This window comes from Pseudophryne corroboree, unplaced genomic scaffold (assembly GCF_028390025.1).
Source record: "Pseudophryne corroboree isolate aPseCor3 unplaced genomic scaffold, aPseCor3.hap2 scaffold_218, whole genome shotgun sequence".
NCBI lineage: Eukaryota > Metazoa > Chordata > Amphibia > Anura > Myobatrachidae > Pseudophryne > Pseudophryne corroboree.
In genome coordinates this window covers 757124-778121 of record NW_026968826.1, presented here as the reverse complement: position 1 = coordinate 778121, position 20998 = coordinate 757124, and the positions used below count along the sequence as shown (strand labels likewise).

The window sequence follows — 20998 nt, the reverse complement described above, 5'->3', positions numbered from 1 at the left end:
TTGGGGGTGCTTCAGTATTAGGCAGCCTTCTGCCCTCACATGTTCATCTGAAAATATGTGTTCTCCCTGCAGTTGTTGTCCCCAGATGAGAGTTCCCTTGTGCTGCCTCAGTTGAATCTCCTTTACTTGACAGAGATGTGCCTGAGCAGCGGCCCTCCCCAGCCCTATCCCAAATCATACTTATTTTGCATAGGCGATACCATGGTCATGAAGATTGTTCTCCCAAGGTGAGGTTCATTCATTGCATTCTGGGTATGCTGACCCCTGTGATTTCCCCAAATGTGGGAAACTCGACAGCATTATTTGTGGTAGTGGGGGACTGTGTTTGTGCTTTCCTCTGGTCAGCTCTGGAAAAAGTCAGATTTCTTTGTCTCAGATCTTCCTCTAGCCTTGTTCTTCTTTCGAGAGTTCCCTTGTGCTACCTCAGTTGGATCTCCTTCACTTCACAGGGGGGTGCCCGAACAGCGACCCTCCCCAGCTCTAGCCCAACTCCTACTTACCTGCCAGGTGAGATACTATGATTATGAAGGTGCTTCTCCCAGGGCAAGGCTCACCCATTGCACTCTGGGTGTGCTGCCCCTGCGATTTCCCCAAATGTGGGAAACTTGACTGCATAATTTGTGTTTCCCCTGGTCGGCTCTCGTATAATTCAGATCTCTTTGTCTCAGGTCTCTCTCCAGCCTAGTTTGCTGTCTGTTTCCACTTCTCTTTTCTTGAGCCGCTCCCTTCTATGCCCTTGCGCACTATCCTGACTTCTCCTCCTGTCTGCTTACTTTGTGCCTTCCAACGCACAATGCGATCTACAGGTGGTGCTGCAGGGCCCAGACCCTTTTACTTGCCTTACAGAGCAGCTCTGGAGCTGTTACAGTGCCCAGCTGCTGCAAGAAATCAGCTTGAATGCTTCAGGGGCTGGGGCATAGCCAACATGAGCCCCACACCAAAGGAGGGTGGAGGTGTTTAATGCAAACTAGGGGTCAGCCAAGCGCCGCAAAAGGCCACCATGCCCTGCACGCCCCTTTTCTCTTTTCATATGCAGACGAGGGTTGAAGCCAACTTTGACCCACTGCTTGGATGACATCACCATATGCAAATCCATCTGCGGCAGGCCTTCCCCCAGGAATGCTTGCACTAGTTGTTGCATTTGGTTTGTTGTTTGGGGGTGCTTCAGTATTAGGCAGCCTTCTGCCCTCCCATGTTCATCTGAAAATATATGTTCTCCCTGCAGTTGTTGTCCCAAGATGAGAGTTCCCTTGTGCTGCCTCAGTTGAATCTCCTTTACTTGACAGAGATGTGCATGAGCAGCGGCCCTCCCCAGCCCTATTCCAAATCATACTTATTTTGCATAGGAGATACCATGGTCATGAAGATTTTTCTCCCAGGGTGAGGTTCATTCATTGCATTTTGGGTATGCTGACCCCTGTGATTTCCCCAAATGTGGGAAACTTGACTGCATTATTTGTGGTAGTGGGAGACTGTGTTTGTGCTTTCCTCTGGTCAGCTCTGGTAAAAGTCAGATTTCTTTGTCTCAGATTTTCCTTTAGCCTTGTTCTTCTTTCGAGAGTTCCCTTGTGCTGCCTCAGTTGGATCTCCTTCACTTTACAGGGGGGTGCCCGAGCAGCGACCCTCCCCAGCTCTAGCCCAACTCCTACTTACCTGCCAGGTGAGATACTATGATCATGAAGGTGCTTCTCCCAGGGCAAGGCTCACCCATTGTACTCTGGGTGTGCTGCTCCTGCGATTTCCCCAAATGTGGGAAACTTGACTGCATAATTTGTGTTTCCCCTGGTCGGCTCTCGTATAATTCAGATCTCTTTGTCTCAGGTCTCTCTCCAGCCTAGTTTGCTGTCTGTTTCCACTTCTCTTTTCTTCAGCCGCTCCCTTCTATACCCTTGTGCACTATCCTGACTTCTCCTCCCGTCTGCTTACTTTGTGCCTTCCAATGCACAATGCAAACTACAGGTAGTGCTGCAGGGCCCACACCCTTTTACTTGCCTTACAGAGCAGCTCTGGAGCTGTTGCAGTGCCAAGCTGCTGCAAGAAATCAGCTTGAATGCTTCAGGGGCTGGGGCATAGCCAACATGAGCCCCACACCGAAGGAGGGAGGAGGTGTGTAATGCAAACTAGGGGTCATCCAAGCGCTGCAAAAGGCCGCCATGCCCTGCACGCCCCTTTTCTCTTTTCATATGCAGACGAGGGTTGAAGCCAACTTTGACCCACTGCTTGGATGACATCACCATATGCAAATCCATCTGCTGCAGGCCTTCCCCCAGGAATGCTTGCACTAGTTGTTGCATTTGGTTTGTTGTTTGGGGGTGCTTCAGTATTAGGCAGCCTTCTGCCCTCACATGTTCATCTGAAAATATGTGTTCTCCCTGCAGTTGTTGTCCCCAGATGAGAGTTCCCTTGTGCTGCCTCAGTTGAATCTCCTTTACTTGACAGAGATGTGCCTGAGCAGCGGCCCTCCCCAGCCCTATCCCAAATCATACTTATTTTGCATAGGCGATACCATGGTCATGAAGATTGTTCTCCCAGGGTGAGGTTCATTCATTGCATTCTGGGTATGCTGACCCCTGTGATTTCCCCAAATGTGGGAAACTCGACTGCATTATTTGTGGTAGTGGGGGACTGTGTTTGTGCTTTCCTCTGGCCAGCTCTGGAAAAAGTCAGATTTCTTTGTCTCAGATCTTCCTCTAGCCTTGTTCTTCTTTCGAGAGTTCCCTTGTGCTGCCTCAGTTGGATCTCTTTCACTTGACAGGGGGGTGCCCGAACAGCGACCCTCCCCAGCTCTAGCCCAACTCCTACTTACCTGCCAGGTGAGATACTATGATCATGAAGGTGCTTCTCCCAGGGCAAGGCTCACCCATTGCACTCTGGGTGTGCTGCCCCTGCGATTTCCCCAAATGTGGGAAACTTGACTGCATAATTTGTGTTTCCCTTGGTCGGCTCTCGTATAATTCAGATCTCTTTGTCTCAGGTCTCTCTCCAGCCTAGTTTGCTGTCTGTTTCCACTTCTCTTTTCTTCAGCCGCTCCCTTCTATACCCTTGTGCACTATCCTGACTTCTCCTCCCGTCTGCTTACTTTGTGCCTTCCAATGCACAATGCAAACTACAGGTAGTGCTGCAGGGCCCACACCCTTTTACTTGCCTTACAGAGCAGCTCTGGAGCTGTTACAGTGCCCAGCTGCTGCAAGAAATCAGCTTGAATGCTTCAGGGGATGGGGCATGGCCAACATGAGCCCCACACCAAAGGAGGGTGGAGGTGTTTAATGCGAACTAGGGGTCATCCAAGCACCGCAAAAGGCCGCCATGCCCTGCACGCCCCTTTTCTCTTTTCATATGCAGATGAGGGTTGAAGCCAACTTTGACCCACTGCTTGGATGACATCACCGTATGCAAATCCGTCTTCTGCAGAACTTCCCCCAGGAATGCTTGCACTAGTTGTTGCATTTGGTTTGTTGTTTGGGGGTGCTTCAGTATTAGGCAGCCTTCTGCCCTCCCATGTTCATCTGAAAATATGTGTTCTCCCTGCAGTTGTTGTCCCCAGATGAGAGTTCCCTTGTGCTGCCTCAGTTAAATCTCCTTTACTTGACAGAGATGTGCATGAGCAGCGGCCCTCCCCAGCCCTATTCCAAATCATACTTATTTTGCATAGGAGATACCATGGTCATGAAGATTTTTCTCCCAGGGTGAGGTTCATTCATTGCATTTTGGGTATGCTGACCCCTGTGATTTCCCCAAATGTGGGAAACTCAGCTGCATTATTTGTGGTAGTGGGGGACTGTGTTTGTGCTTTCCTCTGGTCAGCTCTGGTAAAAGTCAGATTTCTTTGTCTCAGATTTTCCTCTAGCCTTGTTCTTTCGAGAGTTCCCTTGTGCTGCCTTAGTTGGATCTCCTTCACTTTACAGGGGGGTACCCGAGCAGCGACCCTCCCCAGCTCTAGCCCAACTCCTACTTACCTGCCAGGTGAGATACTATGATCATGAAGGTGCTTCTCCCAGGGCAAGGCTAACCCATTGCACTCTGGGTGTGCTGCTCCTGCGATTTCCCCAAATGTGGGAAACTTGACTGTATAATTTGTGTTTCCCCTGGTCGGCTCTCGTATAATTCAGATCTCTTTGTCTCAGGTCTCTCTCCAGCCTAGTTTGCTGTCTGTTTCCACTTCTCTTTTCTTGAGCCGCTCCCTTCTATGCCCTTGCGCACTATCCTGACTTCTCCTCCTGTCTGCTTACTTTGTGCCTTCCAACGCACAATGCGAACTACAGGTAGTGCTGCAGGGCCCACACCCTTTTACTTGCCTTACAGAGCAGCTCTGGAGCTGTTACAGTGCCCAGCTGCTGCAAGAAATCAGCTTGAATGCTTCAGGGGCTGGGGCATAGCCAACATGAGCCCCACACCAAAGGAGGGTGGAGGTGTTTAATGCAAACTAGGGGTCAGCCAAGCGCCGCAAAAGGCCACCATGCCCTGCACGCCCCTTTTCTCTTTTCATATGCAGACGAGGGTTGAAGCCAACTTTGACCCACTGCTTGGATGACATCACCATATGCAAATCCATCTGCGGCAGGCCTTCCCCCAGGAATGCTTGCACTAGTTGTTGCATTTGGTTTGTTGTTTGGGGGTGCTTCAGTATTAGGCAGCCTTCTGCCCTCCCATGTTCATCTGAAAATATATGTTCTCCCTGCAGTTGTTGTCCCAAGATGAGAGTTCCCTTGTGCTGCCTCAGTTGAATCTCCTTTACTTGACAGAGATGTGCATGAGCAGCGGCCCTCCCCAGCCCTATTCCAAATCATACTTATTTTGCATAGGAGATACCATGGTCATGAAGATTTTTCTCCCAGGGTGAGGTTCATTCATTGCATTTTGGGTATGCTGACCCCTGTGATTTCCCCAAATGTGGGAAACTTGACTGCATTATTTGTGGTAGTGGGAGACTGTGTTTGTGCTTTCCTCTGGTCAGCTCTGGTAAAAGTCAGATTTCTTTGTCTCAGATCTTCCTCTAGCCTTGTTCTTCTTTCAAGAGTTCCCTGGTGCTGCCTCAGTTGGATCTCCTTCACTTCACAGGGGGGAACCCGAGCAGCGACCCTCCCCAGCTCTAGCCCAACTCCTACTTACCTGCCAGGTGAGATACTATGATCATGAAGGTGCTTCTCCCAGGGCAAGGCTCAACCATTGCACTCTGGGTGTGCTGCTCCTGCGATTTCCCCAAATGTGGGAAACTTGACTGCATAATTTGTGTTTCCCCTCGTCGGCTCTCGTATAATTCAGATCTCTTTGTCTCAGGTCTCTCTCCAGCCTAGTTTGCTGTCTGTTTCCACTTCTCTTTTCTTGAGCCGCTCCCTTCTATGCCCTTGCGCACTATCCTGACTTCTCCCGTCTGCTTACTTCGTGCCTTCCAACGCACAATGCGAACTACAGGTAGTGCTGCAGGGTCCACACCCTTTTACTTGCCTTACAGAGTAGCTCTGGAGCAGTTACAGTGCCCAGCTGCTGCAAGAAATCAGCTTGAATGCTTCAGGGGCTGGGGCATAGCCAACATGAGCCCCACACCGAAGGAGGGTGGAGGTGTGTAATGCGAACTAGGGGTCATCCAAGCGCTGCAAAAGGCCGCCATGCCCTGCACGCCCCTTTTCTCTTTTCATATGCAGACGAGGGTTGAAGCCAACTTTGACCCACTGCTTGGATGACATCACCATATGCAAATCCATCTGCTGCAGGCCTTCCCCCAGGAATGCTTGCACTAGTTGTTGCATTTGGTTTGTTGTTTGGGGGTGCTTCAGTATTAGGCAGCCTTCTGCCCTCACATGTACATCAGAAAATATGTGTTCTCCCTGCAGTTGTTGTCCCCAGATGAGAGTTCCCTTGTGCTGCCTCAGTTGAATCTCCTTTACTTGACAGAGATGTGCCTGAGCAGCGGCCCTCCCCAGCCCTATCCCAAATCATACTTATTTTGCATAGGCGATACCATGGTCATGAAGATTGTTCTCCCAAGGTGAGGTTCATTCATTGCATTCTGGGTATGCTGACCCCTGTGATTTCCCCAAATGTGGGAAACTCGACAGCATTATTTGTGGTAGTGGGGGACTGTGTTTGTGCTTTCCTCTGGTAAGCTCTGGAAAAAGTCAGATTTCTTTGTCTCAGATCTTCCTCTAGCCTTGTTCTTCTTTCGAGAGTTCCCTTGTGCTACCTCAGTTGGATCTCCTTCACTTCACAGGGGGGTGCCCGAACAGCGACCCTCCCCAGCTCTAGCCCAACTCCTACTTACCTGCCAGGTGAGATACTATGATTATGAAGGTGCTTCTCCCAGGGCAAGGCTCACCCATTGCACTCTGGGTGTGCTGCCCCTGCGATTTCCCCAAATGTGGGAAACTTGACTGCATAATTTGTGTTTCCCCTGGTCGGCTCTCGTATAATTCAGATCTCTTTGTCTCAGGTCTCTCTCCAGCCTAGTTTGCTGTCTGTTTCCACTTCTCTTTTCTTCAGCCGCTCCCTTCTATGCCCTTGCGCACTATCCTGACTTCTCCTCCTGTCTGCTTACTTTGTGCCTTCCAACGCACAATGCGATCTACAGGTAGTGCTGCAGGGCCCAGACCCTTTTACTTGCCTTACAGAGCAGCTCTGGAGCTGTTACAGTGCCCAGCTGCTGCAAGAAATCAGCTTGAATGCTTCAGGGGCTGGGGCATAGCCAACATGAGCCCCACACCAAAGGAGGGTGGAGGTGTTTAATGCAAACTAGGGGTCAGCCAAGCGCCGCAAAAGGCCACCATGCCCTGCACGCCCCTTTTCTCTTTTCATATGCAGACGAGGGTTGAAGCCAACTTTGACCCACTGCTTGAATGACATCACCATATGCAAATCCATCTGCGGCAGGCCTTCCCCCAGGAATGCTTGCACTAGTTGTTGCATTTGGTTTGTTGTTTGGGGGTGCTTCAGTATTAGGCAGCCTTCTGCCCTCCCATGTTCATCTGAAAATATATGTTCTCCCTGCAGTTGTTGTCCCAAGATGAGAGTTCCCTTGTGCTGCCTCAGTTGAATCTCCTTTACTTGACAGAGATGTGCATGAGCAGCGGCCCTCCCCAGCCCTATTCCAAATCATACTTATTTTGCATAGGAGATACCATGGTCATGAAGATTTTTCTCCCAGGGTGAGGTTCATTCATTGCATTTTGGGTATGCTGACCCCTGTGATTTCCCCAAATGTGGGAAACTTGACTGCATTATTTGTGGTAGTGGGAGACTGTGTTTGTGCTTTCCTCTGGTCAGCTCTGGTAAAAGTCAGATTTCTTTGTCTCAGATTTTCCTTTAGCCTTGTTCTTCTTTCGAGAGTTCCCTTGTGCTGCCTCAGTTGGATCTCCTTCACTTTACAGGGGGGTGCCCGAGCAGCGACCCTCCCCAGCTCTAGCCCAACTCCTACTTACCTGCCAGGTGAGATACTATGATCATGAAGGTGCTTCTCCCAGGGCAAGGCTCACCCATTGTACTCTGGGTGTGCTGCTCCTGCGATTTCCCCAAATGTGGGAAACTTGACTGCATAATTTGTGTTTCCCCTGGTCGGCTCTCGTATAATTCAGATCTCTTTGTCTCAGGTCTCTCTCCAGCCTAGTTTGCTGTCTGTTTCCACTTCTCTTTTCTTCAGCCGCTCCCTTCTATACCCTTGTGCACTATCCTGACTTCTCCTCCCGTCTGCTTACTTTGTGCCTTCCAATGCACAATGCAAACTACAGGTAGTGCTGCAGGGCCCACACCCTTTTACTTGCCTTACAGAGCAGCTCTGGAGCTGTTGCAGTGCCAAGCTGCTGCAAGAAATCAGCTTGAATGCTTCAGGGGCTGGGGCATAGCCAACATGAGCCCCACACCGAAGGAGGGTGGAGGTGTTTAATGCAAACTAGGGGTCAGACAAGCGCAGCAAAAGGCCACCATGCCCTGCACGCCCCTTTTCTGTTTTCATATGCAGACGAGGGTTGAAGCCAACTTTGACCCACTGCTTGGATGACATCACCATATGCAAATCCATCTGCGGCAGGCCTTCCCCCAGGAATGCTTGCACTAGTTGTTGCATTTGGTTTGTTGTTTGGGGGTGCTTCAGTATTAGGCAGCCTTCTGCCCTCCCTTGTTCATCTGAAAATATGTGTTCTCCCTGCAGTTGTTGTCCCTAGATGAGAGTTCCCTTGTGCTGCCTCAGTTGAATCTCCTTAACTTGACAGAGATGTGCCTGAGCAGCGGCCCTCCCCAGCTCTATCCCAAATCATACTTATTTTGCATAGGAGATACCATGGTCATGAAGATTATTCTCCCAGGGTGAGGTTCATTCATTGCATTCTGGGTATGCTGACCCCTGTGATTTCCCCAAATGTGGGAAACTCGACTGCTTTATTTGTGGTAGTGGGGGACTGTGTTTGTGTTTTCCTCTGGTCAGCTCTGGTAAAAGTCAGATTTCTTTGTTTCAGAGCCTTGTTCTTCTTTTGAGAGTTCCCTTGTGCTGCCTCAGTTGGATCTCCTTCACTTGACAGGGGGGTGCCCGAGCAGAGACCCTCCCCAGCTCTAGCCCAACTCCTACTTACCTGCCAGGTGAGATACTATGATCATGAAGGTGCTTCTCCCAGGGCAAGGCTCACCCATTGCACTCTGGGTGTGCTGCCCCTGCGATTTCCCCAAATGTGGGAAACTTGACTGCATAATTTGTGTTTCCCCTGGTCGGCTCTCGTATAATTCAGATCTCTTTGTCTCAGGTCTCTCTCCAGCCTAGTTTGCTGTCTGTTTCCACTTCTCTTTTCTTCAGCCGCTCCCTTCTATGCCCTTGTGCACTATCCTGACTTCCCCGTCTGCTTACTTTGTGCCTTCCAACGCACAATGCAAACTACAAGTAGTGCTGCAGGGCCCACACCCTTTTACTTGCTTTACAGAGCAGCTCTGGAGCTGTTACAGTGCCCAGCTGCTGCAAGAAATCAGCTTGAATGCTTCAGGGGCTGGGGCATAGCCAACATGAGCCCCACACCGAAGGAGGGTGGAGGTGTTTAATGCGAACTAGGGGTCATCCAAGCACCGCAAAAGGCAGCCATGCCCTGCACACCCCTTTTTTATTTTAATATGCAGACGAGGGTTGAAGCCAACTTTGACCCACTGCTTGGATGACATCACCATATGCAAATCCGTCTGCTGCAGGCCTTCCCCCAGGAATGCTTGCACTAGTAGTTGCATTTGGTTTGTTGTTTGGGGGTGCTTCAGTATTAGGCAGCCTTCTGCCCTCCCATGTTCATCTGAAAATATGTGTTCTCCCTGCAGTTGTTGTCCCCAGATGAGAGTTCCCTTGTGCTGCCTCAGTTGAATCTCCTTTACTTGACAGAGATGTGCCTGAGCAGCGGCCCTCCCCAGCCCTATCCCAAATCATACTTATTTTGCATAGGAGATACCATGGTCATGAAGATTGTTCTCCCAGGGTGAGGTTCATTCATTGCACTCTGGGTATGCTGACCCCTGTGATTTCCCCAAATGTGGGAAACTCGACTGCATTATTTGTGGTAGTGGGGGACTGTGTTTGTGCTTTCCTCTGGTCAGCTCTGGTAAAAGTCAGATTTCTTTGTCTCAGATCTTCCTCTAGCCTTGTTCTTCTTTCGAGAGTTCCCTTGTGCTGCCTCAGTTGGATCTCCTTCACTTGACAGGGGGTGCCCGAGCAGCAATCCTCCACAGCTCTAGCCCAACTCCTACTTACCTGCCAGGTGAGATACTATGATCTTCACTGTTAGGGCAATCAGGATGTGGAATTCCCTGCCAGGGAAGGTGGTAATGGCGGACTCTGTAATTGGATTTAAAAAAGGAATGGATACATTTCTGAATGAAAAAGCTATCCAAGGTTATAATACTTAAAATATCAACATGGTTAATCCGGGGGTAACATGAGTTATAGTAGCTAACTAGTCATAAAACATTATTCAGCAAGTATGTAGAATCATCACAACTTAAAACAGGTTGAACACGATGGGCAATTTGCCTCTATTCAACCTCAAAAACTATGTTACCATATGTTACTATATTACTATGTTACTGTAGTATACAGAACACCACAATGTAATGAGCAGTGATAGTGAGCACTGATGAGGATACTAGAACTGACACTGAGCAGCAAGATGCAGCACTGGACTATTAGTAATGTACTGTAGTATGCTGAGCACCACAATGCAGCACAAGACAATGAGCAGTGATACTGAGCACTGATGAGGATACTACTGAGAACTGACACTGAGCAGGAGAGACACACTACTAGTATTACTGAGCAGCAATAAGTAACCACTGATACTGAGCACTGATATTGAGATTTCCACTGAGAGAACATAGCCACGTCCTCTCCGCTCTCTCTTCAATGCACGAGTAAAAATGGCGGCAACGCGCAGCTCTTTATATGGAATCCGAATCTCGCGAGAATCCGACAGCGGGATGATGACATTTTCCCTTGTTCAGGTTTTCCGAGTCAGGCAGGAACAACCGAGCCTGCCTCGGACCAGTGTAAACCACGTGGAGTTCGTCGGGAATTCGGTTCTCGGAGAACCGAACCCGCTCCTCTATATATACTATATTACTATGTTACTGTAGTATACAGAACACCACAATGCAATGATCAGTGATAGTGAGCACTGATGAGGATACTAGAACTGACACTGAGCAGCAAGATGCAGCACTGGACTATTAGTAATGTACTGTAGTATGCTGAGCACCACAATGCAGCACAAGACAATGAGCAGTGATACTGAGCACTGATGAGGATACTACTGAGAACTGACACTGAGCAGGAGAGACACACTACTAGTATTACTGAGCAGCAATAAGTAACCACTGATACTGAGCACTGATATTGAGATTTCCACTGAGAGAACATAGCCACGTCCTCTCCGCTCTCTCTTCAATGCACGAGTAAAAATGGCAGCAACGCGCAGCTCTTTATATGGAATCCGAATCTCACGAGAATCTGACAGCGGGATGATGACATTTTCCCTTGTTCAGGTTTTCCGAGTCAGGCAGGAACAACCGAGCCTGCCTCGGACCAATGTAAACCACGTGGAGTTCGTGGGGAATTCGGTTCTCGGAGAACCGAACCCACTCCTCTCTACCTTATACCCATCAATTGTTTTTATTTTCAATCTAAGCCCCTGCAGTTTTCTGTAAGCATCTGCTTCGCTATGATGATCAACAAGTCACAAGGGCAAACACTCAGGGCTTGAGGCGTAGATCTTAGGACCAGCTGCTACAAGCATGGCAGAGGTGTCACTATCACTGGTGACACCCAGAGAGGTGGCGAGGGAGATTGTAATGCAGTGCGCGCAGATAAACAGCGCAATGGTAAAAAGGAGGCATGGTTTCATAGGTAGGGGCGTGGCCTGGTGGCCTGAATCTACATTTTGTTGCTCCGGGTGTCCCGGGGGTTGGGGGCTGCACCCGGGGACTAGTGTGTGAGCGGTGCTGGCTCCTGCACAGTGACAGGGCATGGCCACCCAGCATGACGCCTCCCTTCTTGACCATGCTGTCATTGCAGTCGCACTGCAGTTCAGCGTGATCATAAAAAATGGTGTAGGCTCCTGCTGGTGCAGACTGTAGAGAAAAGCTGCTGTGACCACGCCCCCTGTGTCTCCTCCGTTGCAGACCCCATTTTGAAGCCTTGCCCCCGGACTAAGAGAAAAGAATGCCCTTGCGCACTATCCTGACTTCTCCTCCCGTCTGCTTAATTTGTGCCTTCCAACGCACAATGCGAACAACAGGTGGTGCTGCAGGGCCCACACACTTTTACTTGCCTTACAGAACAGCTCTGGAGCTGTTACAGTGCCCAGCTGCTGCAAGAAATCAGCTTGAATGCATCAGGGGATGGGGCATGGCCAACATGAGCCCCACACCAAAGGAGGGTGGGGGTGTTTAATGCGAACTAGGGGTCATCCAAGCACTGCAAAAGGCCGCCATGCCCTGCATGCCCCTTTTCTCTTTTCATATGCAGATGAGGGTTCCAGTCAACTTTGGCCCACTGCTTGGATTTACATCACCGTATGCAAATCCGTCTGCTGCAGACCTTCCCCCAGGAGTGCTTGTACTAGTTGTTGCATATGGGCCCTCATTCCGAGTCGTTCGCTCTGTAAATTTCATCGCATCGCAGTGAAATTCTGCTTAGTACGCATGCGCAATATTCGCACTGCGACTGCGCCAAGTAATTTTACAATGAAGAAAGTATTTTTACTCACGGCTTTTTCTTCGCTCCGGCGATCGTAATGTGATTGACAGGAAATGGGTGTTACTGGGCGGAAACAGGCCGTTTTATGGGCGTGTGGGAAAAAACGCTACAGTTTCCGGAAAAAACGCAGGAGTGGCCGGAGAAACGGGGGAGTGTCTGGGCGAACTCTGGGAGTGTTTGTGACGTCAAACCAGGAACGACAAGCACTGAACTGATCGCAGATGCAGAGTAAGTCTGAAGCTACTCTGAAACTGCTAAGTAGTTTGTAATCGCAATATTGCGAATACATCGGTCGCAATTTTAAGAAGCTAAGATTCACTCCCAGTAGGCGGCGGCTTAGCGTGTGTAACTCTGCTAAAATCGCCTTGCGAGCGATCAACTCGGAATGAGGGCCATGGTTTGATATTTGATGGTGCTTCAGTATTAGGCAGCCTTCCGCCCTCCCATGTTCATCTGAAAAGATGTGGTCTCCCTGCAGTTGTTGTCCCCAGATGAGAGTTCCCTTGTGCTGCCTCAGTTGAATCTCCTTTACTTGACAGAGATGTGCCTGAGCAGCGGCCCTCACCAGCCCTATCCCAAATCATACTTATTTTGCATAGGAGATACCATGGTCATGAAGATTGTTCTCCCAGGGTTAGGTTCATTCATTGCATTCTGGGTATGCTGACCCCTGTGATTTTCCCAAATGTGGGAAACTCGACTGCATTATTTGTGGTAGTGGGGGACTGTGTTTGTGCTTTCCTCTGGTCAGCTCTGGTAAAAGTCAGATTTCTTTGTCTCAGATCTTCCTCTAGCCTTGTTCTTCTTTCGAGAGTTCCCTGGTGCTGCTTCAGTTGGATCTCCTTCACTTCACAGGGGGGAACCCGAGCAGCGACCCTCCCCAGCTCTAGCCCAACTCCTACTTACCTGCCAGGTGAGATACTATGATCATGAAGGTGCTTCTCCCAGGGCAAGGCTCAACCATTGCACTCTGGGTGTGCTGCTCCTGCGATTTCCCCAAATGTGGGAAACTTGACTGCATAATTTGTGTTTCCCCTCGTCGGCTCTCGTATAATTCAGATCTCTTTGTCTCAGGTCTCTCTCCAGCCTAGTTTGCTGTCTGTTTCCACTTCTCTTTTCTTGAGCCGCTCCCTTCTATGCCCTTGCGCACTATCCTGACTTCTCCCGTCTGCTTACTTCGTGCCTTCCAACGCACAATGCGAACTACAGGTAGTGCTGCAGGGCCCACACCCTTTTACTTGCCTTACAGAGTAGCTCTGGAGCAGTTACAGTGCCCAGCTGCTGCAAGAAATCAGCTTTAATGCTTCAGGGGCTGGGGCATAGCCAACATGAGCCCCACACAGAAGGAGGGAGGAGGTGTGTAATGCAAACTAGGGGTCATCCAAGCGCTGCAAAAGGCCGCCATGCCCTGCACGCCCCTTTTCTCTTTTCATATGCAGACGAGGGTTGAAGCCAACTTTGACCCACTGCTTGGATGACATCACCATATGCAAATCCATCTGTTGCAGGCCTTCCCCCAGGAATGCTTGCACTAGTTGTTGCATTTGGTTTGTTGTTTGGGGGTGCTTCAGTATTAGGCAGCCTTCTGCCCTCACATGTTCATCTGAAAATATGTGTTCTCCCTGCAGTTGTTGTCCCCAGATGAGAGTTCCCTTGTGCTGCCTCAGTTGAATCTCCTTTACTTGACAGAGATGTGCCTGAGCAGCGGCCCTCCCCAGCCCTATCCCAAATCATACTTATTTTGCATAGGCGATACCATGGTCATGAAGATTGTTCTCCCAGGGTGAGGTTCATTCATTGCATTCTGGGTATGCTGACCCCTGTGATTTCCCCAAATGTGGGAAACTCGACTGCATTATTTGTGGTAGTGGGGGACTGTGTTTGTGCTTTCCTCTGGCCAGCTCTGGAAAAAGTCAGATTTCTTTGTCTCAGATCTTCCTCTAGCCTTGTTCTTCTTTCGAGAGTTCCCTTGTGCTGCCTCAGTTGGATCTCTTTCACTTGACAGGGGGGTGCCCGAACAGCGACCCTCCCCAGCTCTAGCCCAACTCCTACTTACCTGCCAGGTGAGATACTATGATCATGAAGGTGCTTCTCCCAGGGCAAGGCTCACCCATTGCACTCTGGGTGTGCTGCCCCTGCGATTTCCCCAAATGTGGGAAACTTGACTGCATAATTTGTGTTTCCCTTGGTCGGCTCTCGTATAATTCAGATCTCTTTGTCTCAGGTCTCTCTCCAGCCTAGTTTGCTGTCTGTTTCCACTTCTCTTTTCTTCAGCCGCTCCCTTCTATACCCTTGTGCACTATCCTGACTTCTCCTCCCGTCTGCTTACTTTGTGCCTCCCAATGCACAATGCAAACTACAGGTAGTGCTGCAGGGCCCACACCCTTTTACTTGCCTTACAGAGCAGCTCTGGAGCTGTTACAGTGCCCAGCTGCTGCAAGAAATCAGCTTGAATGCTCCAGGGGATGGGGCATGGCCAACATGAGCCCCACACCAAAGGAGGGTGGAGGTGTTTAATGCGAACTAGGGGTCATCCAAGCACCGCAAAAGGCCGCCATGCCCTGCACGCCCCTTTTCTCTTTTCATATGCAGATGAGGGTTGAAGCCAACTTTGACCCACTGCTTGGATGACATCACCGTATGCAAATCCGTCTTCTGCAGAACTTCCCCCAGGAATGCTTGCACTAGTTGTTGCATTTGGTTTGTTGTTTGGGGGTGCTTCAGTATTAGGCAGCCTTCTGCCCTCCCATGTTCATCTGAAAATATGTGTTCTCCCTGCAGTTGTTGTCCCCAGATGAGAGTTCCCTTGTGCTGCCTCAGTTAAATCTCCTTTACTTGACAGAGATGTGCATGAGCAGCGGCCCTCCCCAGCCCTATTCCAAATCATACTTATTTTGCATAGGAGATACCATGGTCATGAAGATTTTTCTCCCAGGGTGAGGTTCATTCATTGCATTTTGGGTATGCTGACCCCTGTGATTTCCCCAAATGTGGGAAACTCAACTGCATTATTTTTGGTAGTGGGGGACTGTGTTTGTGCTTTCCTCTGGTCAGCTCTGGTAAAAGTCAGATTTCTTTGTCTCAGATTTTCCTCTAGCCTTGTTCTTCTTTCGAGAGTTCCCTTGTGCTGCCTTAATTGGATCTCCTTCACTTTACAGGGGGGTACCCTAGCAGCGACCCTCCCCAGCTCTAGCCCAACTCCTACTTACCTGCCAGGTGAGATACTATGATCATGAAGGTGCTTCTCCCAGGGCAAGGCTAACCCATTGCACTCTGGGTGTGCTGCTCCTGCGATTTCCCCAAATGTGGGAAACTTGACTGTATAATTTGTGTTTCCCCAGGTCGGCTCTCGTATAATTCAGATCTCTTTGTCTCAGATCTCTCTCCAGCCTAGTTTGCTGTCTGTTTCCACTTCTCTTTTCTTGAGCCGCTTACTTCTATGCCCTTGCGCACTATCCTGACTTCTCCTCCTGTCTGCTTACTTTGTGCCTTCCAACGCACAATGCGAACTACAGGTAGTGCTGCAGGGCCCACACCCTTTTACTTGCCTTACAGAGCAGCTCTGGAGCTGTTACAGTGCCCAGCTGCTGCAAGAAATCAGCTTGAATGCTTCAGGGGCTGGGGCATAGCCAACATGAGCCCCACACCAAAGGAGGGTGGAGGTGTTTAATGCAAACTAGGGGTCAGCCAAGCGCCGCAAAAGGCCACCATGCCCTGCACGCCCCTTTTCTCTTTTCATATGCAGACGAGGGTTGAAGCCAACTTTGACCCACTGCTTGGATGACATCACCATATGCAAATCCATCTGCGGCAGGCCTTCCCCCAGGAATGCTTGCACTAGTTGTTGCATTTGGTTTGTTGTTTGGGGGTGCTTCAGTATTAGGCAGTCCTCTGCCCTCCCATGTTCATCTGAAAATATATGTTCTCCCTGCAGTTGTTGTCCCAAGATGAGAGTTCCCTTGTGCTGCCTCAGTTGAATCTCCTTTACTTGACAGAGATGTGCATGAGCAGCGGCCCTCCCCAGCCCTATTCCAAATCATACTTATTTTGCATAGGAGATACCATGGTCATGAAGATTTTTCTCCCAGGGTGAGGTTCATTCATTGCATTTTGGGTATGCTGACCCCTGTGATTTCCCCAAATGTGGGAAACTTGACTGCATTATTTGTGGTAGTGGGAGACTGTGTTTGTGCTTTCCTCTGGTCAGCTCTGGTAAAAGTCAGATTTCTTTGTCTCAGATCTTCCTCTAGCCTTGTTCTTCTTTCGAGAGTTCCCTGGTGCTGCCTCAGTTGGATCTCCTTCACTTCACAGGGGGGAACCCGAGCAGCGACCCTCCCCAGCTCTAGCCCAACTCCTACTTACCTGCCAGGTGAGATACTATGATCATGAAGGTGCTTCTCCCAGGGCAAGGCTCAACCATTGCACTCTGGGTGTGCTGCTCCTGCGATTTCCCCAAATGTGGGAAACGTGACTGCATAATTTGTGTTTCCCCTCGTCGGCTCTCGTATAATTCAGATCTCTTTGTCTCAGGTCTCTCTCCAGCCTAGTTTGCTGTCTGTTTCCACTTCTCTTTTCTTGAGCCGCTCCCTTCTATGCCCTTGCGCACTATCCTGACTTCTCCCGTCTGCTTACTTCGTGCCTTCCAACGCACAATGCGAACTACAGGTAGTGCTGCAGGGCCCACACCCTTTTACTTGCCTTACAGAGTAGCTCTGGAGCAGTTACAGTGCCCAGCTGCTGCAAGAAATCAGCTTGAATGCTTCAGGGGCTGGGGCATAGCCAACATGAGCCCCACACCGAAGGAGGGTGGAGGTGTGTAATGCGAACTAGGGGTCATCCAAGCGCTGCAAAAGGCCGCCATGCCCTGCACGCCCCTTTTCTCTTTTCATATGCAGACGAGGGTTGAAGCCAACTTTGACCCACTGCTTGGATGACATCACCATATGCAAATCCATCTGCTGCAGGCCTTCCCCCAGGAATGCTTGCACTAGTTGTTGCATTTGGTTTGTTGTTTGGGGGTGCTTCAGTATTAGGCAGCCTTCTGCCCTCACATGTTCATCTGAAAATATGTGTTCTCCCTGCAGTTGTTGTCCCCAGATGAGAGTTCCCTTGTGCTGCCTCAGTTGAATCTCCTTTACTTGACAGAGATGTGCCTGAGCAGCGGCCCTCCCCAGCCCTATCCCAAATCATACTTATTTTGCATAGGCGATACCATGGTCATGAAGATTGTTCTCCCAAGGTGAGGTTCATTCATTGCATTCTGGGTATGCTGACCCCTGTGATTTCCCCAAATGTGGGAAACTCGACTGCATTATTTGTGGTAGTGGGGGACTGTGTTTGTGCTTTCCTCTGGTCAGCTCTGGAAAAAGTCAGATTTCTTTGTCTCAGATCTTCCTCTAGCCTTGTTCTTCTTTCGAGAGTTCCCTTGTGCTGCCTCAGTTGGATCTCTTTCACTTGACAGGGGGGTGCCCGAACAGCGACCCTCCCCAGCTCTAGCCCAACTCCTACTTACCTGCCAGGTGAGATACTATGATCATGAAGGTGCTTCTCCCAGGGCAAGGCTCACCCATTGCACTCTGGGTGTGCTGCCCCTGCGATTTCCCCAAATGTGGGAAACTTGACTGCATAATTTGTGTTTCCCCTGGTCGGCTCTCGTATAATTCAGATCTCTTTGTCTCAGGTCTCTCTCCAGCCTAGTTTGCTGTCTGTTTCCACTTCTCTTTTCTTGAGCCGCTCCCTTCTATGCCCTTGCGCACTATCCTGACTTCTCCTCCTGTCTGCTTACTTTGTGCCTTCCAACGCACAATGCGATCTACAGGTAGTGCTGCAGGGCCCAGACCCTTTTACTTGCCTTACAGAGCAGCTCTGGAGCTGTTACAGTGCCCAGCTGCTGCAAGAAATCAGCTTGAATGCTTCAGGGGCTGGGGCATAGCCAACATGAGCCCCACACCAAAGGAGGGTGGAGGTGTTTAATGCAAACTAGGGGTCAGCCAAGCGCCGCAAAAGGCCACCATGCCCTGCACGCCCCTTTTCTCTTTTCATATGCAGACGAGGGTTGAAGCCAACTTTGACCCACTGCTTGGATGACATCACCATATGCAAATCCATCTGCGGCAGGCCTTCCCCCAGGAATGCTTGTACTAGTTGTTGCATTTGGTTTGTTGTTTGGGGGTGCTTCAGTATTAGGCAGCCTTCTGCCCTCCCATGTTCATCTGAAAATATATGTTCTCCCTGCAGTTGTTGTCCCAAGATGAGAGTTCCCTTGTGCTGCCTCAGTTGAATCTCCTTTACTTGACAGAGATGTGCATGAGCAGCGGCCCTCCCCAGCCCTATTCCAAATCATACATATGACATTCCATGGTCATGAAGATTTTTCTCCCAGGGTGAGGTTCATTCATTGCATTTTGGGTATGCTGACCCCTGTGATTTCCCCAAATGTGGGAAACTTGACTGCATTATTTGTGGTAGTGGGAGACTGTGTTTGTGCTTTCCTCTGGTCAGCTCTGGTAAAAGTCAGATTTCTTTGTCTCAGATTTTCCTTTAGCCTTGTTCTTCTTTCGAGAGTTCCCTTGTGCTGCCTCAGTTGGATCTCCTTCACTTTACAGGGGGGTACCCGAGCAGCGACCCTCCCCAGCTCTAGCCCAACTCCTACTTACCTGCCAGGTGAGATACTATGATCATGAAGGTGCTTCTCCCAGGGCAAGGCTCACCCATTGTACTCTGGGTGTGCTGCTCCTGCGATTTCCCCAAATGTGGGAAACTTGACTGCATAATTTGTGTTTCCCCTGGTCGGCTCTCGTATAATTCAGATCTCTTTGTCTCAGGTCTCTCTCCAGCCTAGTTTGCTGTCTGTTTCCACTTCTCTTTTCTTCAGCCGCTCCCTTCTATACCCTTGTGCACTATCCTGACTTCTCCTCCCGTCTGCTTACTTTGTGCCTTCCAATGCACAATGCAAACTACAGGTAGTGCTGCAGGGCCCACACCCTTTTACTTGCCTTACAGAGCAGCTCTGGAGCTGTTGCAGTGCCAAGCTGCTGCAAGAAATCAGCTTGAATGCTTCAGGGGCTGGGGCATAGCCAACATGAGCCCCACACCGAAGAAGGGTGGAGGTGTTTAATGCAAACTAGGGGTCAGACAAGCGCAGCAAAAGGCCACCATGCCCTGCACGCCCCTTTTCTGTTTTCATATGCAGACGAGGGTTGAAGCCAACTTTGACCCACTGCTTGGATGACATCACCATATGCAAATCCATCTGCGGCAGGCCTTCCCCCAGGAATGCTTGCACTAGTTGTTGCATTTGGTTTGTTGTTTGGGGGTGCTTCAGTATTAGGCAGCCGTCTGCCCTCCCATGTTCATCTGAAAATATGTGTTCTCCCTGCAGTTGTTGTCCCTAGATGAGAGTTCCCTTGTGCTGCCTCAGTTGAATCTCCTTAACTTGACAGAGATGTGCCTGAGCAGCGGCCCTCCCCAGCTCTATCCCAAATCATACTTATTTTGCATAGGAGATACCATGGTCATGAAGATTATTCTCCCAGGGTGAGGTTCATTCATTGCATTCTGGGTATGCTGACCCCTGTGATTTCCCCAAATGTGGGAAACTCGACTGCTTTATTTGTGGTAGTGGGGGACTGTGTTTGTGTTTTCCTCTGGTCAGCTCTGGTAAAAGTCAGATTTCTTTGTTTCAGAGCCTTGTTCTTCTTTTGAGAGTTCCCTTGTGCTGCCTCAGTTGGATCTCCTTCACTTGACAGGGGGGTGCCCGAGCAGAGACCCTCCCCAGCTCTAGCCCAACTCCTACTTACCTGCCAGGTGAGATACTATGATCATGAAGGTGCTTCTCCCAGGGCAAGGCTCACCCATTGCACTCTGGGTGTGCTGCCCCTGCGATTTCCCCAAATGTGGGAAACTTGACTGCATAATTTGTGTTTCCCCTGGTCGGCTCTCGTATAATTCAGATCTCTTTGTCTCAGGTCTCTCTCCAGCCTAGTTTGCTGTCTGTTTCCACTTCTCTTTTCTTCAGCCGCTCCCTTCTATACCCTTGTGCACTATCCTGACTTCTCCTCCCGTCTGCTTACTTTGTGCCTTCCAATGCACAATGCAAACTACAGGTAGTGCTGCAGGGCCCACACCCTTTTACTTGCCTTACAGAGCAGCTCTGGAGCTGTTACAGTGCCCAGCTGCTGCAAGAAATCTGCTTGAATGCTTCAGGGGATGGGGCATGGCCAACATGAGCCCCACACCAAAGGAGGGTGGAGGTGTTTAATGCGAACTAGGGGTCATCCAAGCACCGCAAAAGGCCGCCATGCCCTGCACGCCCCTTTTCTCTTTTCATATGCAGATGAGGGTTGAAGCCAACTTTGACCCACTGCTTGTATGACATCACCGTATGCAAATCCGTCTTCTGCAGAACTTCCCCCAGGAATGCTTGCACTAGTTGTTGCATTTGGTTTGTTGTTTGGGGGTGCTTCAGTATTAGGCAGCCTTCTGCCCTCCCATGTTCATCTGAAAATATGTGTTCTCCCTGCAGTTGTTGTCCCCAGATGAGAGTTCCCTTGTGCTGCCTCAGTTGAATCTCCTTTACTTGACAGAGATGTGCCAGAGCAGCGGCCCTCCCCAGCCCTATTCCAAATCATACTTATTTTGCATAGGAGATACCATGGTCATGAAGATTGTTCTCCCAGGGTGAGGTTCATTCATTGCATTTTGGGTATGCTGACCCCTGTGATTTCCCCAAATGTGGGAAACTTGACTGCATTATTTGTGGTAGTGGGAGACTGTGTTTGTGTTTTCTTCTGGTCA

At 49.9% G+C, this 20998-nt stretch overlaps 28 non-coding genes and 4 pseudogenes across 28 annotated transcripts; all 32 read left to right on the top strand.

Moving 5' to 3' along the window:
- Positions 1–176: 176 nt before the first annotated feature.
- Positions 177–340, top strand: LOC135007167 (U1 spliceosomal RNA). Its single transcript, XR_010207219.1, has one exon. It is a non-coding gene; the product is annotated as a U1 spliceosomal RNA (small nuclear RNA).
- Positions 341–492: 152 nt separating this feature from the next.
- Positions 493–655, top strand: LOC135007324 (U1 spliceosomal RNA). Its single transcript, XR_010207366.1, has one exon. It is a non-coding gene; the product is annotated as a U1 spliceosomal RNA (small nuclear RNA).
- Positions 656–1329: 674 nt separating this feature from the next.
- LOC135007152 (U1 spliceosomal RNA) lies at positions 1330–1493 on the top strand. The gene has a single exon (XR_010207205.1). It is a non-coding gene; the product is annotated as a U1 spliceosomal RNA (small nuclear RNA).
- Positions 1494–1645: 152 nt separating this feature from the next.
- LOC135007305 (U1 spliceosomal RNA) lies at positions 1646–1808 on the top strand. The gene has a single exon (XR_010207348.1). It is a non-coding gene; the product is annotated as a U1 spliceosomal RNA (small nuclear RNA).
- Positions 1809–2482: 674 nt separating this feature from the next.
- LOC135007063 (U1 spliceosomal RNA) lies at positions 2483–2646 on the top strand. Its single transcript, XR_010207121.1, has one exon. It is a non-coding gene; the product is annotated as a U1 spliceosomal RNA (small nuclear RNA).
- A 152-nt stretch (positions 2647–2798) lies between these two features.
- LOC135007270 (U1 spliceosomal RNA) lies at positions 2799–2961 on the top strand. The gene has a single exon (XR_010207321.1). It is a non-coding gene; the product is annotated as a U1 spliceosomal RNA (small nuclear RNA).
- Positions 2962–3635: 674 nt separating this feature from the next.
- On the top strand, positions 3636–3799 carry LOC135006999 (U1 spliceosomal RNA). The gene has a single exon (XR_010207059.1). It is a non-coding gene; the product is annotated as a U1 spliceosomal RNA (small nuclear RNA).
- Positions 3800–3948: 149 nt separating this feature from the next.
- On the top strand, positions 3949–4111 carry LOC135007350 (U1 spliceosomal RNA). Its single transcript, XR_010207387.1, has one exon. It is a non-coding gene; the product is annotated as a U1 spliceosomal RNA (small nuclear RNA).
- A 674-nt stretch (positions 4112–4785) lies between these two features.
- On the top strand, positions 4786–4949 carry LOC135007151 (U1 spliceosomal RNA). Its single transcript, XR_010207204.1, has one exon. It is a non-coding gene; the product is annotated as a U1 spliceosomal RNA (small nuclear RNA).
- Positions 4950–5101: 152 nt separating this feature from the next.
- LOC135007391 (U1 spliceosomal RNA) lies at positions 5102–5237 on the top strand (annotated as a pseudogene).
- A 698-nt stretch (positions 5238–5935) lies between these two features.
- On the top strand, positions 5936–6099 carry LOC135007166 (U1 spliceosomal RNA). The gene has a single exon (XR_010207218.1). It is a non-coding gene; the product is annotated as a U1 spliceosomal RNA (small nuclear RNA).
- Positions 6100–6251: 152 nt separating this feature from the next.
- Positions 6252–6414, top strand: LOC135007323 (U1 spliceosomal RNA). The gene has a single exon (XR_010207365.1). It is a non-coding gene; the product is annotated as a U1 spliceosomal RNA (small nuclear RNA).
- A 674-nt stretch (positions 6415–7088) lies between these two features.
- Positions 7089–7252, top strand: LOC135007150 (U1 spliceosomal RNA). Its single transcript, XR_010207203.1, has one exon. It is a non-coding gene; the product is annotated as a U1 spliceosomal RNA (small nuclear RNA).
- A 152-nt stretch (positions 7253–7404) lies between these two features.
- On the top strand, positions 7405–7567 carry LOC135007304 (U1 spliceosomal RNA). The gene has a single exon (XR_010207347.1). It is a non-coding gene; the product is annotated as a U1 spliceosomal RNA (small nuclear RNA).
- A 674-nt stretch (positions 7568–8241) lies between these two features.
- Positions 8242–8405, top strand: LOC135007111 (U1 spliceosomal RNA). Its single transcript, XR_010207166.1, has one exon. It is a non-coding gene; the product is annotated as a U1 spliceosomal RNA (small nuclear RNA).
- A 142-nt stretch (positions 8406–8547) lies between these two features.
- On the top strand, positions 8548–8710 carry LOC135007227 (U1 spliceosomal RNA). Its single transcript, XR_010207278.1, has one exon. It is a non-coding gene; the product is annotated as a U1 spliceosomal RNA (small nuclear RNA).
- Positions 8711–9380: 670 nt separating this feature from the next.
- Positions 9381–9544, top strand: LOC135007302 (U1 spliceosomal RNA). The gene has a single exon (XR_010207346.1). It is a non-coding gene; the product is annotated as a U1 spliceosomal RNA (small nuclear RNA).
- Positions 9545–12784: 3240 nt separating this feature from the next.
- Positions 12785–12948, top strand: LOC135007039 (U1 spliceosomal RNA). The gene has a single exon (XR_010207096.1). It is a non-coding gene; the product is annotated as a U1 spliceosomal RNA (small nuclear RNA).
- Positions 12949–13100: 152 nt separating this feature from the next.
- On the top strand, positions 13101–13236 carry LOC135007390 (U1 spliceosomal RNA; annotated as a pseudogene).
- A 698-nt stretch (positions 13237–13934) lies between these two features.
- Positions 13935–14098, top strand: LOC135007062 (U1 spliceosomal RNA). The gene has a single exon (XR_010207119.1). It is a non-coding gene; the product is annotated as a U1 spliceosomal RNA (small nuclear RNA).
- A 152-nt stretch (positions 14099–14250) lies between these two features.
- On the top strand, positions 14251–14413 carry LOC135007269 (U1 spliceosomal RNA). Its single transcript, XR_010207320.1, has one exon. It is a non-coding gene; the product is annotated as a U1 spliceosomal RNA (small nuclear RNA).
- Positions 14414–15087: 674 nt separating this feature from the next.
- LOC135006973 (U1 spliceosomal RNA) lies at positions 15088–15251 on the top strand. The gene has a single exon (XR_010207035.1). It is a non-coding gene; the product is annotated as a U1 spliceosomal RNA (small nuclear RNA).
- Positions 15252–15403: 152 nt separating this feature from the next.
- LOC135007398 (U1 spliceosomal RNA) lies at positions 15404–15555 on the top strand (annotated as a pseudogene).
- A 685-nt stretch (positions 15556–16240) lies between these two features.
- LOC135007149 (U1 spliceosomal RNA) lies at positions 16241–16404 on the top strand. Its single transcript, XR_010207202.1, has one exon. It is a non-coding gene; the product is annotated as a U1 spliceosomal RNA (small nuclear RNA).
- Positions 16405–16556: 152 nt separating this feature from the next.
- Positions 16557–16692, top strand: LOC135007445 (U1 spliceosomal RNA; annotated as a pseudogene).
- Positions 16693–17390: 698 nt separating this feature from the next.
- Positions 17391–17554, top strand: LOC135007124 (U1 spliceosomal RNA). Its single transcript, XR_010207178.1, has one exon. It is a non-coding gene; the product is annotated as a U1 spliceosomal RNA (small nuclear RNA).
- Positions 17555–17706: 152 nt separating this feature from the next.
- LOC135007226 (U1 spliceosomal RNA) lies at positions 17707–17869 on the top strand. The gene has a single exon (XR_010207277.1). It is a non-coding gene; the product is annotated as a U1 spliceosomal RNA (small nuclear RNA).
- Positions 17870–18539: 670 nt separating this feature from the next.
- LOC135006872 (U1 spliceosomal RNA) lies at positions 18540–18698 on the top strand. The gene has a single exon (XR_010206941.1). It is a non-coding gene; the product is annotated as a U1 spliceosomal RNA (small nuclear RNA).
- Positions 18699–18850: 152 nt separating this feature from the next.
- LOC135007301 (U1 spliceosomal RNA) lies at positions 18851–19013 on the top strand. The gene has a single exon (XR_010207345.1). It is a non-coding gene; the product is annotated as a U1 spliceosomal RNA (small nuclear RNA).
- A 674-nt stretch (positions 19014–19687) lies between these two features.
- LOC135007110 (U1 spliceosomal RNA) lies at positions 19688–19851 on the top strand. The gene has a single exon (XR_010207165.1). It is a non-coding gene; the product is annotated as a U1 spliceosomal RNA (small nuclear RNA).
- Positions 19852–19993: 142 nt separating this feature from the next.
- Positions 19994–20156, top strand: LOC135007225 (U1 spliceosomal RNA). Its single transcript, XR_010207276.1, has one exon. It is a non-coding gene; the product is annotated as a U1 spliceosomal RNA (small nuclear RNA).
- Positions 20157–20830: 674 nt separating this feature from the next.
- Positions 20831–20994, top strand: LOC135007077 (U1 spliceosomal RNA). The gene has a single exon (XR_010207133.1). It is a non-coding gene; the product is annotated as a U1 spliceosomal RNA (small nuclear RNA).
- The last annotated feature ends 4 nt before the right edge of the window (positions 20995–20998 follow it).